This window comes from Drosophila yakuba, chromosome 3R, assembly GCF_016746365.2.
Source record: "Drosophila yakuba strain Tai18E2 chromosome 3R, Prin_Dyak_Tai18E2_2.1, whole genome shotgun sequence".
Lineage (NCBI taxonomy): Eukaryota > Metazoa > Arthropoda > Insecta > Diptera > Drosophilidae > Drosophila > Drosophila yakuba.
The window spans coordinates 8698046-8714206 of NC_052530.2; the positions used below are offsets into that span (position 1 = coordinate 8698046).

Consider the following 16161-nt stretch of genomic DNA (forward strand, 5'->3'; position numbering starts at 1 on the left):
GCCAGACAAAAGTGCTTCCTGAGTGCGGTTAGCTTGGGAGAATTTCCACAGCATACGCTGGGTATTATTATATGCATCTATACTTTCTCATTACGGCTGTTCAAGATGCGACCCAGCTCTTCAGCCCAAGAGTTAGCAAAGTGCCTAGTCTTGGTTTTGGCTTTAAGTAAGCTCTCTAAATTACCTTTACCGTTGACGATATTTGTTACATACAGTGGGGCCAATTATATAAATAAGAATATTTCCAAAGAAAATTACCAAATTATCCCAAGCAAATTAAATTCAGCATCATTGTTTTGTTAACTCTTTGGGCTAAAGACCATTGTTATTAAACAGCTTTAAAGACTAAGATTTATATTCTCAATGATAATGTCCTTTTTTGCCGTATATATGTATATATGTGGTTGTAAATGTTAAGGTTAATCTTCGATTTAGAATTTCATTAAGTAAGCATTAAATATGAATAAATGCTCCTTTGTTTGCGAATACCCTTCTCATAGACCCCAAGGCCTTCAGCTTTTTGCACTCCGCCAGTATTCCGCAGACACTGCCATTCCATCATTCATTATTGAATAATAGAGTAAATGAAGAAACTTGTTCGCCTGGGCAAAGCCCATGTGTGCGAGCCAGCTAAATTTATAATGCATTGCGGCTGCTTCAGCTGCTGTTGCGGTTAATGAGACTGCCAGCCAGTGTTTGACCTGCCAGTATCCCACTCCACATATTCTTTCGCACGTGGAAACCACGTGGGTTAGGGTATAGATTGTGTTAGTGCCCTGCTATTAGATTATATAATCACTTCCAGACACCAGGCATTTCTTGCCACTATACGTACATATTTTCCTTTGTAATATTTTATTTGGCCACCAAGACTTTAACTATTTATGTGCCCGAGACACACACAAACGCACTTAGGCCCGAAAGGAAAATTGCAATTTTGGCAAAATAATTGAATATTTAAATTGCATCCAGACCGAAAGATTCGTTAACATAATAACCACCTAATATTTATTAGAATCTAACGAATACATGACTCTGTAATCACAAGATAAAGCGAACACTGCTTCTTGTTTTCTTTACGCAGGCTATTTTAATGAACTGAATGCGGTGTGCTTATTTTGAGAGCCTTACTGAGGCATTTGTCGAATGGCATTAATATAAATTTGCTTTTTAAAACGTCTTTTCGCGCTTGGAAACACAGAGACAGAGAATGTCCCAATTTGCCATCAATGTGTCAAGTTGAATTTGAAAGCTTCTTAAAAACTTGAACTCATAAAACGGTGCTCCGCAAAATATGATACAAAAGGTAAACACACATGCCCGGGAAAAAGACCTTTCGCACACACATATGGGAAAACCAAAAATCATAAAATGTCCTGGGGAGAAGAAAACATTCAAATCGTTTCGAAAATCAGGCCAAGCTTGTGCTTTTATTTTCTGGTTAGAGGAAACTTGGATACGGATACGGATTGGGGTTTCTGGTTCGCCGCAGCCACTGTGCGGGAATATCTATGCCACTCCCCACATTTTTGTTTATTTTCCAGGTCTTTGGGGAGGCATAAATAATAAGCAGCTGCACTTGCCATCGGAAAAGCTGAATTTTGCTGTGGCTGCGTTAAATATTTATCCTTATTGCTGGCTGATTCAGTGCGTGCCACATATAATAGCATCACTCTCGGTACTGACATCACCGGCGTTTCCAGTTAGTTGATTGGAAGGCTAAGTGCACTGGACTTTTATACACAGCCAACTAATTGGACTAACTATCTGACATAATCAGATTATTCCCAATGGGCGCGTATATATCCTACTATTTTTACGGACCATCCTTCATTCAAGTAACTATAAATTAGTGCTTCCATTTATGTACATTTTAAACGCGCAAGAGCTAAAACTAAATAAGAAAAGCTCTATATTGAATTTAATTTACCACAGCTGTATCTTTGCATTACTTTTAAAAAATCTTAACCTACAGGTAATTGATTTAAGAGTATGATTGTTATTCTTACCCTTTTTCGAGTATAGAAGTCCTCTTAACATTCGATGTTATTTCTGTGTGACCTCAGGGTTCTGGAGATGCTAAGAGGTTTCCTGTCAGTGTGCGTGCCTCACATGCAAATGCCATTAGGGTTTCTTGCCGGAGGCGTGTCTGCGCCTTAATTATGCTGCAAACTTGCCACACTCGATACTGCTGGTGTGCTCCAAAAACCAGTGGATAGGAGCATTTATAAGCATGTGGTCTGCCCACAATTAGCAAAAGTTGCTGCAGGTGTTTCATGCACAAGTCGCCACGTGTGCAGGAAGCTTCGATTCTACCCCAATATTCCTCCTGGCTGCTGTTTTATCCGTATTTCATCACAACCCCTCATTCTACGAGGCTTGACACATAATGAAACTTGATTTAGCTGACAGCAAAAAGTCACGTACAATGGTGCGTATTAGTAATCTTGTGTTGACTTTGTTAGCTAGCACTTGAACATGTCGCAACGGAAAAAGTTCCCTTGGTACACACATACATATATCTATATATCTATACATAGTGGAATAGTAGGAATGGGCGAATATTGTGGAAACACATAAGTGTCTGAGCGCCAGTTTGTGCATCCTAAATGGGTTAGAACATAGTTTCATAAACTTGACCAACTTGATTCGCAAAAGGTTGCTCTTAATAAAATTAGCTACTTCCGCTGCCTTGCCTTTAAATTTGAAAATACCGCTCTTCGGAGTAATTGGTGCTTAAGACGCCTTCGACCTCGTTGGGGTTTAAAAAGAAGTTTTGGAGAAATCAAAATAAAAATTTAATTAAAATTTTCAGAAATTGGATCGGTCTAAAATAAATTTTAGCGGGCTAACTGCTTGATATAAAAACACTTTAAGAAAATTGACAAAATCAGCAGGGAACAGCCCATATGTTCTAAACAATAAAGAGAGTTATATGGCTTATCCAAATGCTTTCTATGAGTTTCAAACGTATTTTGTCTTAATGTAACGATAAAAAGCTATGTATGTATACATTGATACAAATTTTTCTTTGATAATTTAGAAAAATAGTTCCCAACATATGTTCTTGGTATAAACTATGACTGAGTCCTTATGTTGCATTTGTGGGACAACAAACACTTAGATATGCACTGTCTAAAATTTTGAATCTCTTTACAAAATATTGTTTAGATTAAATGTTTGACATTTAATTTTTCTTTAACTTTTCTTAATTGTTCTAACCTTACGTGTACAGACATTACTCTGCACACTTCTGTGTAGAAAGGCCAATTGCATGTTGCCCGGCATTTTGTCGGCACTTGTCTGGCATAATTACTACACGCATTCAGCGAACATTTGACAGTCTACCCACTTTTTTAATAGAATTAGAGCATAAACCGCTTAATTGTCCCCAGTTATGCGCGTATATATGTTACACAACAAAGCAATTTTATGACAGCTCGACGATTCGCACACACCGGAAATTGGCGAAAAACTTCGAGCCTGAATGTAATTTCATTAAATGTAACGCCTGCCTTTTGCATAGGTATGTGTGAATTTGGGCAGGACCTGTGGGGCGTGGCTCGGCTGGTCAAGCCATAAAAAATGTAACTCATTTCAGAGAGGAAAACGGCGAGCTCGAGTGACGCACTGCAGGTGCGGCACGTTACACGAGGGGATTCCGCTAGTCGTTTTGTTGAAAGTCTTTCTTTATGATTGTTATGCTGCTTATGCTCGGCTTAAGAAGGGCAGAGACTCACATTAAAAATCGTACTTTAGATAAATTAACTTTGTTTTAGAACCAGTTGTTTTGAAAGCCTACTAGGCCTATAATAACAGCTTTAAATTGCCTTACTTTACTTCAGTTCTTACATTAAGCCTTTATTATTTGTCATATTATCATCTACTTCAAGAGGTTATCATCTTTAAATAAACATAAGAATATCATTTATCCAACGGATATTATATTATAATGAAAGCAGCGATAAATGGTTCTGACATAGCATTAAAGAATCTCTACATACCTTTGGCCTAATAGATTTTACTTTGGTATGCAATTCCCTGCAAGAAAACAGGAATCTCCAACAGACAAAAAGGAAAAGAAGCAGAACAAAGGAAAAGTACCAAAAAAAAAACATGCAAAAATGGAACTGGCATCGAAAAACAACTTGGGAAAACTAAAGAAAACAGAGGCATGCAAAAAATTTCATGTTTTCAGCTTACTAAGACCTTGGCCCGAGGGAATTAAATGGAAGAGGCAGGCATAGCCGGAAAACCTGAAGAAAACCAGACTAGTAACCTGGCCAGTAATTATCGGAAAAACTGCAAGGTGAATTCCCGAGCCAGCTTGGATAGTTGAGTTGTAAGATGTATCACAGGCAAAATCATACAGACCAAATACAATGTAGCAATTTATCTGAATTTTTTGCATACATTTTAAGGAGGACTTTCTTTCACATTATTTGTGAAACGAGTGTGTTTGAGGGATCTTTTTTTTTGCATGTTTCAGGTTTCACCGACACCCATACACAACTCGAACCTAGAGCGTGAAAAATCAGCGACACTTGTGCTCCCGTTGGCTTGTTAGCCATCAGCATCTGTTGCCGGGGAATGTTGGTGGCGCCCCAGAAAAGGCCCCCAGGCCCAGTCAACGGATCTCCAGCCACATATCCTCCTTTTTTTGCTGCAATGTGGGTGGTGGCAGGGGGTGTGGGTAGTGGGTGTGGGCAGTGGGTAGATGAGACCCGTGAGATAGGCGGGATAGGTGGCTGGGAAGCTGCGCTAACAAGACTCGACATTTGAACGAGAGTAATCCATCAGCTAACGTTGAGTACAAAAATGGATTAAGAAGAAATGTGTGTGTATAGTATACGGAGGCGAAGGTTTCAGCTTCATATCGGGCCACGAGTTTTTCCTCCTATTTTTAAATCGCTTTTAATGTGCGGCATTTGGTCTCGTTTTTCTTCGCTTATCCAGCCGCTAGGATGTGCTTCATTTTTCACAATGGAATGAAAGTTCAATTATTTGATTTGACAGGCCCTGCCAGTAACGGGCATCAAAGACGACGGCTGCGAGTATCAGATTTACTCCCGCACAAACAATCGCAAGACCGACTGCCACAACATATTTTATATCGAACTTGACTTTGACTGCACCATTGAAGTGTAATTTATTAACTTCCCCGAAGCGAAATCAGTTTTTGCGTTTGTCGAGCTCTGATCGATAAACCAATCCTTGTCAATACTTCAAGCCAAGGTGAGGAGGGCGAAATCCCTGTTTGGATATTAACATTGTCAGTGGCCATATGAACAGAGTATCACATTTTTCATTGTGGTACTTAAATAGAAGATGTGTTAAGTCCACAAACATTTTGTATTTTTGTATTTTTACATTGCAGATAGAGATACAAAAATAATTATTATATATTCATTTTTGTGTGGATGAAGTCCCCTTTATTGCGCATTTCGTGGAATTTCCGTGAATGGTAAAAAAGTTTGATTAGCCCCCGCAAATTAAGGCGAAATACACAAATCCTGATATCTTTTCTATTGCTACCCTCATGGCCTGTGAGCTGTGTATTTGATGGCTTCGGCTTACGTTTGCGATAAAGACGAACCCATAAACAATACACTCACCTTGTTTATGGCGCACAACCTCAGCGATCCATGGCCTTGGCAACAAATTTTAATGAGCGGGCTCTGCCATCTGCGGGTTCATTTTTGGGATCAGCCCGCAGTCGAATAAAATGCTCTCCCCTGCGGTTTGGAAACCCGAAACAGAAACTGTTGGATTTTATTTGTTTTGTGGGCGATAAGTGGTTGGCAATGTAGATTTTGCTTTGCATTGAAAAAGCTAAAGCTCAAAATTAAATGTCAGGTTGACTGGCTAATTGGTAAAATGACTTTTTCAAGGACATAGTGGCTTAACATTCTTTGATTTAAGATATCATAAAAGAAAAAAAATATGTCTGTGAAATTCTAAATTAAATTATTATATGTTATTTTTTGTTAGTATGCTAAGCAAAAACAAAGTCAACAGTCGCTACTTCTAATCCATTCGATTCTCATCAATTTTCAAGTCAAAGGCCCCAACAAAATCACACAGCCAATCGAAATTCCAAGTGTGAGAACCAATTTGCGACTATTAAACGGGCCCCAGAAACACAAGGAGCCGTGTATGCCAAAAGGATCGAATCGAAAAGGAAAGGAATGAAAGTGGAATGCTCCGTGTGGAGCAGTCTGCTGTGCAATGCATTTTGTGTGGGCGGTGGCCTCGGATACAGACGGGATTTGAATGGCAGCAAAGCCAAAAGGAGCAGTCAAGTGGGTGGGTTTTACACTGAAAACTAGGGAATTTAAATAGTCGTTAATCACATTATCAAAAATCATATTATTATCATAGAAAGGTAATAACACAGCTTAGCATTTGGGGCTTCGATGCCCGAGTGTTATTTCTTTTGTATTATTTTTTCGGTTTTCCATATCCTTTCTCCTGTGCATCTGTGTATGACAGCCAATCTCGGGAAAGGCGACAGGCAGAGCTAGCTGAGCTAGACTACAAATTGCAGTACTTGTATCAAGATACATTCGGAGAACGGGCGAGCCACTGAAGCAGAAACTTTGAATGGCTAAGGGGAAAGTGGAGAAAGGCAGTGTGGAAATATTTGCATAGGTGACTACCCTCTTCCTCCCATTACGTTTTACAGCCCCTTTTCTCCTGTTCGCTCGCATATTAATATGCTTTGGCCTTTTGTCGACCCTAAATGCCGTGCGGAGCGCTTAAAGGCAATCAAAATCTGCGAGTAGGGGCAGATGCGTTACCTAAATAGTTAAACGCGAAATCCCCGCATGGAATTGAGCCAAGATTTGGCTAGTGGGTGTGTGACTAGTTTCACTTTGACATTTGTTTGACTTTGCTACTTGCCATAACTCAGCTCCTTCAAACTTGTGGACTTTTTAGCGGAGTTTTTAGGGGCTAAAAGCCATTGAAAAGCCCCGAGTGATGTTTAAGTTTAGCTACGTGGTGGGTCTGGAAAGAGCACCACACTGTGAATGCCTAATAACTAAACTAACTAAAAAATATGGGAAAGCTTTTAAAAGGTGTGATGAACGTTAAGAATCGGCAAATATGAAAAAAAAACTAATTTCTATAATCGTATTTCTAGTGAAAATTCAAATCTTATATATTTTTTGTAATTATAATTTCAAAACACATTTATATAAAATAGTTTCTTAGAGTCCAACTTTTAAACTGATTCCAGTACAAAACAGTTTTTCCTGTAAAGGGTGTTGCTGGCTTCGTTTTAGTACTCGCTCATATGAATCACATCAACACGCTCACTGACACTGACAAGCACGCACCCTGAAGTTTAGCCAAGAGGTCACAGATTGCGTATACGCCACGTCTTACGCTCGCCTGCCACCTGCTCGCTTGTTAGGCGAAACCTGCTTGCTGCCTGTGGAAACTAATTAATATATGCAGAACTTGCCAAAATACTTAAAAGCAACACACGTGGGCCCGAGACGGAGAATGAGGCACTATGCGGCATGCAGAAAATGTTGGTAAACGCCGTTTTTGCAGTTTTTTGTAATTTTCCACTCAACAGATTTCTCGGCTCCCCTTGTTGCCTTCCATTCTGTATGCCGTTTACAAAAAGTCGAGGGAGCCGGGCAGAACGGGAGTCTTAAATGCTAAAAACCTCCTGCCTTTACAACAAATAGTTATTTATGCGCTTATTCTCCGTCATACGAGTATATGCACGGGCCTTTTGTGTTGTGTTGAGAATTAATTTAAATTTCTTTCTTGGTTTCTGCATAGTTGCAGCCAGAAGTGCAAAATTATATGGACAAAGCAGCAGTGTTGGGTATGAATAAATTTTTGCATACCAGAAAATGGATGTGCCTCAGCCATGAAAATGGACCCTAAATGAAGAGCTCGTTCTGCAACAGATATTAGGGGAAAGAGATTTTGGCAAATGGCTACGTTTTCAGTTCGATTGTTCAAAACTGTTGGTATGTAGGATCAAAAAGACTGCACAAACCTCCTACTTCGCCTTAGGTAAAAGATGTCTTCTGTTTTTCCTAAAGTTTTTAACTAATTTTCTTGTTTTCGTGTTAGAGACTAGAGTCAACCATGCCAAATAGAAGCGTTGAAATTGGCAGAACAAACTCACGATAAACTTTCCTTTGCCTCCTGTGCCGCGGAAGAGTTCTATTAAAAAGATTTGTTTTCAGCTTGAATTTTGTTTTCAAAACAGGAACTGAATGCACCGTTTTTTGGAAGAGATCCTTCAGTTTTAAAGCCACCTCCTACACGTAAATTTAATTGAATGTGCCAGCGGAGCAGGGCGAGTAATTAAAGTCTACGTTCGGGATGGGCGGGGCGTTCAAATTAAGCCGAAACAATTTCAGTTGCCTTTGTTTATGCCATCGTTTGGCCAAAAAGCTGGAGCGGCCAGGAACGCGCCAGCAGGCCACTTGACGCCTAATGACCAATTTAATGGGAAGGCGGAAAGCTCCATGGCGCTTTGTGTCCAGAGAACATTTGCAAATGAAATGGCCTGAACAATGTAGGGAAATTCGAGGAGTGAGATTGGCGGGGAGAGCAGTTCAACTGCCTGCCGATTACCTGTTCGGGGTTGTTAATTAAGTTTAGGCAGCCTAAATGTTATGACAAAGTTTTCTATTACCGAGTTGAGTGGGGAACGGAGACGGACACACGTCTCTTAATGAGGCACGTAGGCGTATGAGTAACGCAGTCAAACAGGTGAATTTACGGGACAGACGACGTGACACACAGAGTCCACCACTGAGACAATGGGGCGTATGCGTAGTGCACAGGATAATCACCTTTCCTTAATTATGGCCTAGATCTGGGGCGTGAATACTTCGTTCAGCTATTAAACGTCCTCGGGCATGCTGTACAACTGAAATATGCATGAAACCCAATCGGGGAATTGAAAAAGTGCCTCCGAAATATTTCATCTAACAAATTTAGCAGCCAAAAGTTACCGAACCGAGGCTTAGCATGTAATACCATCCGTAACCCAGAAGCCACCCCACATATCTCTGTAATTCGAGACTTTTTTTTGCTGGTGCTCACAACTTTCACTGCTTGAAAGTTTTCGCACATGAGCTTCAAATTGCGCGTATCCCCCCCAGGGGAAAATGCCAAAATGGTGGGGGCGAGAATGTAGGGCCCGAACTGAAATCGAAAATTGTTTGCCAAGCGAAGCGCTTAGCTAAATGTCTTCCGTGCCAGTTCTCCATTGGGAGGATGTCGATTGTTGTACAAGCCAGCGGAGGTAGAGGACGTGTAACTGGATAAGGAGGAGCTAGAGCGCAGAATAAGGGGACCGTACTCGCCGTATTCGAGTGAAGCAGGTGCACTCCTGCCCCACCCATTAAAACGAACGACAAGTGCAAACATCGAAGTCCACACGGGAAGAAATAAAATAGATATCTACATAAATATTGTATTTGAAAAATTTGACTTGCAATTGGAACTTTTATTTATTTTCGTTTGTATATATATACTCCAAAATAATCTGCAGCTAGAATGATTAAGTTGTTTAAATATCGTTTCGAAATAAATATAACTCCAGAATCTCATTTCATTTTAAGAACTGTTTGTCTGTTTTTTAGATATTTAATGTAGATTCTTACAATTTCTCATACATTTCATACAATGCTCAACATTTTGTCAGTGCACCACGGACCACTTTCCAAATCCGAGCTCCCATTCCATAATGCTGTATTTACATGCAGACAATATGAAGCAGTCGTATATGTTTATAACATCCGCAAATTGTTGAAGATAACAATTATTGTGCATTGAAAGCTGAGGAGTGAAACGTAGAAACGGGGGCTAGAAGCAGTGGAGCAGTAGCAGCCGGAAATGACAGTTTACGGAAACACACAAAGCCAACAAGGACGCCAGGACCAAGGACCAGGACGGACACAAAAGCCAAGCCCAAATAGCCTGGAGATGTGCCATTAGGTCGGCCACCACCCTCCAGAGCCCCACAATTTTACCCACTTTGTGGTTAAGCAGATTTTTTGTTGCTGCTGGTGCTGTAAATTTTGTAACTTGTCTGGGGATAACTATTTCACCTTTACAGCTGCTGCTGCTTCTGCTGTCTCCCCAGGTGTTGCTCATTAGAGTAACAGGCTTTCGTATGCGGTAAGGTTGAGATTGTTCAGATTGAAATATTACTGTCCATGACTCCGGCTTATAGCAGGAGGTTAAAACTCATTAGGACCAGATTTGTGAGTTGTTTCTTAACAGGCATTTTCTCTGCTGTGAAATTAACATGACAGCTCAATAGGGAGGAACGATCTGGCAAAGACCACAAATAATATAATCAAGATAATCAAATTAAAACTGAAGTAGATTTTAACATACATATAAACAATTATAATATATCAACAATGACTAATTCGAAATCACAAAATTATCCATCACATAAAAGAGACATTTCTTTACTTTCTTTTGTGAACGAGACTAAAGAGGTTCTTGGTATCTGAATAAAATCTTTTTCAATAATATTTGGACTTTTAAGCCGCCTCTTTGGTTTAACCTAATTGATGTCTATTGTCTAGGCAGAAATGAAGCTGTTATCCCTGAATATTTTTCCCATCAATGCTTTGTTGAAAGGTCAATTAAGGTTTAGCCGTCGTGTTATGTAACTCTATCCAGTGTTGACCTTGCATTATTGGGAGCGGATGCTTTGCTCTTGCATATTTATAAGGCGAAGCGAAACAAGCAAATGTATTAACTAAGTGGCCAAAAACAAAGCCCGAAGCGAAACAAAATGGCGCTGAATGCTCCTATGACCGCACATACACTCACACAAAAGCCCAAAGGACTAAGGACCCGTTGTCATATCGCGCCAGCAACGCCCTCATTGAGTAAACATTGAGTCAACACTTCCGCTGAGATAACATCAACATGGCGCCAACATTATGGAAGGGCCGAAAGCGATGGCCAAATAGATATTCCATTGCAGATAACATGAGCCAAAAGACAAAAGCGAGGACAACGCAGTGAAAAAACGAGGCTTGGGAAACCAGAGCGCTTAGCTCTTGGCCAGTTTTTTTACCCAATAAATTATTTTATCTGCCATTTCGGCCAAACAAAACAAATACGCAGAATGAAGGCCGAGGCACACGGCATAAAATGGAATTAAGAACGCATTGAAAGACACAAGCAAGAAACACAGAACGACGACGACTGTTTATGAAAACGTCATTAAAATACCCCAAAGAGCATCTAGTTCCAAGCTTAGTTCCTAGCAAAAGTAATCCCGAACAAAGCCAAGGACGCTGCTTTGTCGTGGGTGGAAATTAATTAAGACTAACGCGCTCAGTCGGGATGAATATTTAGAGCTTGTGTCCTTTGGCGTGTGCGGTGCAAATTGATTTTCATTCGGATGTGTTGCCTTAGGCGTGATAGAGCGGCCGGCTGATAAGGATTGGAAATGTAGGTTTGGATATAGTAAACTGGATTTGAAATCCCTTATAATATTTTATTTAAATGGCAAAAGTGCTAATAATGTTTTTAAGCTCAACTTTTAAATTCAAACAGCAATTTTGAAGTTTATTTAGTTTGAGTTTTAGTGCTTCATATTGCCTTGATGATAAAGTAGTAATACAGGTTAGGCAATCGCCATCCCTTGACATGACAATTTTTTGCTTTCCGATTCCTCCATTTCTTGACTCTGCCAACTCTGCCTGCCTCGCCCTCTACCCTCATTATTTTCTCTGGCTTGGCTTACTGTGCGTATGGGCAATGCCTTTGCTTGCCTATGTACGTCGTCTGCGTCATTGTCGTCAATTATTTTTGCATGTGTGTTGCTACGTAATGGTGTAATGTTGCTTTAATATCATTATTTCGTCATTTGCTGTTGGTGACCCTCCAAGGCAAAATTATTTCATGCGACGCCGACTAACGAATTCAATTTGCGAGTTACTGGCAGGGCCGAAAAACACAGAAATTATTGGAATGAGAGGCAGAAATCCCTTGGCATCGTATTATTTGCCAATATTAAACGATAATTTATTTCCAACTGCGTCGAAAATTTGCCTTCGAAATTTGTTAGCCGCGAGCGCTTTATTTATGTCATGTATGAAAAGGGAATTGTAAAATCCGAGGAAAATTAATTTTCCATGCATTTGCCGGGCCCAATTGTGCGAAAAATTTATTGCTTTAGCTTGTGTTCGGCCCAAGAATAAATACATGTGTATCTCATTAGGAGAATTCCTAACGTCGAACTTTGCATAATTTAAACATTTTCTGATTAAGTATTTCGCACTGAACCCAAAGCTTAAAAAAGCAAAGCTACTATTATTATTTAACTTTTTCTTACTCGTCTGGAATGGTGGCTATTGAACCAAGTAAATAAATTAAATAATTGAAGAAGCTTGAAGGTATCCGGCAAAAACAAAGTGCGCCATTCCCATAGGGATACTTAACTAATATTTTCCATTTGCCGTTAATGCTATCTTTCATATTTCAGTTATATAAGCATTTATGGTAATATTAAATACAGTTTGAAGCTGTTAATTCCCCCGTTTTATTTTTATTTAAAAAATGCAAATGTATTGTAATTTTCACTTCTTTCCAGAAATTGTTTTCTATTTTATTCTCGTTGACTTTTAGTTACGCTCTTTCTGATAAAAGGCAGTTTAATTTCTTCGTTCGTTGTTGTGTAAATCCATTGTTTTTACCATTTTTGCTAACAGAGGCCGGGGCCGGATTCCAGTCATAGGGCCGAGTAGTTGTGCTCTAGCATACATAAATAAAGGGCCTGGGTGAGCAAAAAATTATAAGCCTTTGTTTGTCGGATAGCCAACATAATGAAAGCTAAATCGCAGCAAAAAGGAGGCTGCCCATTAGGGCAATGAAGAGACGCAGATAAAAAGTCAGACAGTTTTTCTCGGATATTATTATCAAGAGACGAACTCTGACATGCAAAATGCATTTGGCTTAACTAAAACGTAGTTAAAAAGTCGCATTATTTCCCATCACTTGGAAAGTTCTCCACCCACTTAAGTCTTCGTTTTTTCATTCTTCTTTGGTTAACTCTTTTGCAGATTGCATTTTTCGCTCATATTTTCTTGAAGCGAATTTCTCACATTTTTGCATAAATTTGCATGAAAAATTGCAGTTTGAGTTGGTCCGAGTATCTGTCTTCTCTTTGGTCTCTTTTTGTTTTTATCAGACGTAGCTTTATGCAAGTGCAATAGTGGTCCCTGGAGTCATGTGTTGGAAACTGTTAGTTTACTCTTTGTGGTCCGAGGTATTTATTAAAATAATTATATTTAAAAAGGCAGACAGTCGATGCTGATAGGTACAGGGAAAGTTTCCACACAAAAGCATTTCCATAATACACTATCTTCTCTTCATTTCTCCCGGCTTTGCACGGATATTTTCATACCCACTTAAGCAAGGCAAGGCAAGACAGTCATTACAATAAACTGAAATAACAATGCCAAGGCAAGTAAGTCAGAAACATTTTCATTTCCATTTCCAGTCAGACAACTGCTAAACAATTTCGCTTCCCGTCCCAACCCACTATTATTTTCTCTGCTGCCCTGGCATTCCTTTGCCTTTGGGTCTGGATTTCTTTTTATATTTCGTTTCGTTTGCTTCCACAACTCGGCTAAGCACCAAAACTGATTAAATTTCCGGAAATACATGACTGCGAACGTACCAATCGATATTCTATAAAGCTATTTCTTTTCACATACGGCCAAAGGAACGGAAACATTCAATATTGATGTCTTTCAACAAATTCAACTTAAGCTTAGTTGATCACAGAGAAAAAACCGGAAAAAAAGAATTTTTAAAAAGTATATCACTATAGTGTAAAGTTACAATACTACAAATACAAATGCTATTAATTTTTAACGCCAACTACCTTGTTTTGATGAATCGTAAAATATCGGATTGAAGTCCTCTGATTTTGTTCATGTATCACCTGGCTTTTATTAAACTTGCGTGTGTGCCTGCAGTCTGCTTTGGAGAAGATAGATTACAAAAAATCGAGGCACACAAATATACATTACATCTAAAGATTGACCAACTTTGAACTTTATTGCGCATTGTCTGCTGCCCCCTTTCTAATTGCTTGGCCCACAATTCTTAATTTAGCTGTGCTACTTAAGCAGTTTACTACCTCGGCGGCAACGACGGCTCCTCGTCCTGAATGCCTTTTCATCCACCCTCGACTCCACCTCAAAAGACAAATTAATGACCCTTGGACCGGGTGAAATAGCTGAAGCTGAGGATGCGGATGCGGATGCGGATGCTCCGCCTAGCTGGCGCGGAATTTATGGAGCAAAGAGCTCAGAAAAAGTTGCGGCAGGGCGGAAATTGCGGCCAGTTGGAAAGTCAAGAGACTACTTCTTGCTTTTGCTGGAGATGTTATTCCCCGTCCGACTTACCATGATAAAACGTTTTCCATAGCAATTCCCTGGGCCGCTTATCGCGTTTTGATTTTTAATTAAAGCAAAAGTATTTCACAAACTGGAATTTTGTTTCGTTTATTCGCAATTAAATTAGGCAAACAACATGAACACTCTCGAATCCAATTATCTCTTCGAGAAGCGAGATACAAATTACAAATGTGAATAAAGTCTTACTTGTATACAAATTTCAACTTTTTGACAACTTTTTGTTTTAAGTCCAAAAGTTCGTTCGGAATTTTTGGGAAAGAATCAGCAAAGTTAGAGATGTTTTTCCTGTCATGTAATAAGGCGGCATTATTGTGAATATTGTGCACACAGAGATTTTGAGTGCGTTTGGGCTGGATCTTAGTTAGACCTCCTTCAATTATACTCAAAAAGCAAGAAAGTAAGCGGGGAACGGAAATGTAAAAGCTGTTGGTCGAGTAAATGGATATTTGTATATTTGTCACACTGCTTAACTTAAGGATTCCACCGCAGTGTGACGGGCTCTCAACTCATTTACAATAGCAAAATAAAACAAAGCGTCTGTGCAACAGTGCGTATGATTTACAATGTTTACCAGGGAGTGGGCCGGAGTGAAGTTAAGTAAAGTCACTGCTGCTGCGGACAACTTGATGATGTTATTTGTTGAGCAAACTAAGCAACTCGCACTCTAAAATCCCTTCTGCTCTCCCCCTGTTTACTTATGTGACTTTCCCGGACCTGGCCTGGGGGAAATTATGTGCGGAAATGTATTCGAAGCCAGCGGTATGATTTGATGGAATGTGGGAACAACTCAATTTCCAGGAATTTCCAGGAATACAATTAATTCAACTAGTGAGCCGAGGATTATGGGCGAGGCGGCAGCCGAGTCTAATTACTTTGCTAATGATCTGCATAATAATTTACTTACACTTGAGGGCATCGTATAATTAAAATTTCCCACCAGCCCAAGTCAGTGATTCAATTAATACCCTGCAGATAAGTCGCTCGACCTATGGGAATAATTTTACTTTGCCTTAGGAGTGCTTATTTCAATTATTAGTTAACAAAGCATTTATTAATTAATCTAAAAAATTTATAATATAATGAACCTCCTGTCCTGACAGGAGCACTATGAATTTATTGCATTTAAAAAAAACACAAAGGTAAAGGATGTATTCTTTAACACAGTATATTTTTTAGATAGCAAGGCAAACTATTTTGCTTCTAAATACGCAAATGGCTCGTGCCGGATAATTACTACGCATTGCTTAAGTGCCACATGGGGTGGAATGAAAGGTCTAATAAAGTGTGCCATCTCTCTGATCTGATTGCAGCATAATCCGCGATGGAAGGACGCCAACTGGAGCCCCATAAGCAGTCGGCCAGCGTCTTGTGTCCCCTCCCACAATCCTGTTCGTCGCTGAGTAACTGAACGTCTCCGTGGAGAATGTCAGCTTGCATGACAATTGTAGCGTGCCGGCATTCAGAAAACGCAGCAGTAGTAGGAGCAGCAACAGCAGACGACGCGGCTGAGCGAGCAGTACGTGAAGGGATTCTCAAGAAGGAGCGGGAGTAAGACGAAAAGGACGCGCTGCGGCTGGAGCAAGGACATCATACATCCCACATCCAACATTCAACGCACATGCACGACAGGAGGGCTTAGCACCTGCACTCGAGCCGCAGACAGCAGAAGAGCCAACGCACGGAATAAGTAAGTGCCAGCTGAATAAAAATGCCCTTCTTCCTC

General features: G+C 39.9%; 1 protein-coding gene across 1 annotated transcript in view; it reads left to right on the plus strand.

The window, feature by feature from the left end:
• The window catches only part of LOC6536025 (neuroligin-3), a 73745-nt gene that overhangs the window by 18099 nt on the left and 39485 nt on the right, over positions 1 to 16161 (plus strand). Inside the window, exon 2 of the mRNA XM_002096604.4 lies at positions 15749 to 16125. The gene's annotated coding sequence lies outside the window, so the exon portion shown is untranslated. The remainder of the gene's footprint in view (positions 1 to 15748; positions 16126 to 16161) is intronic.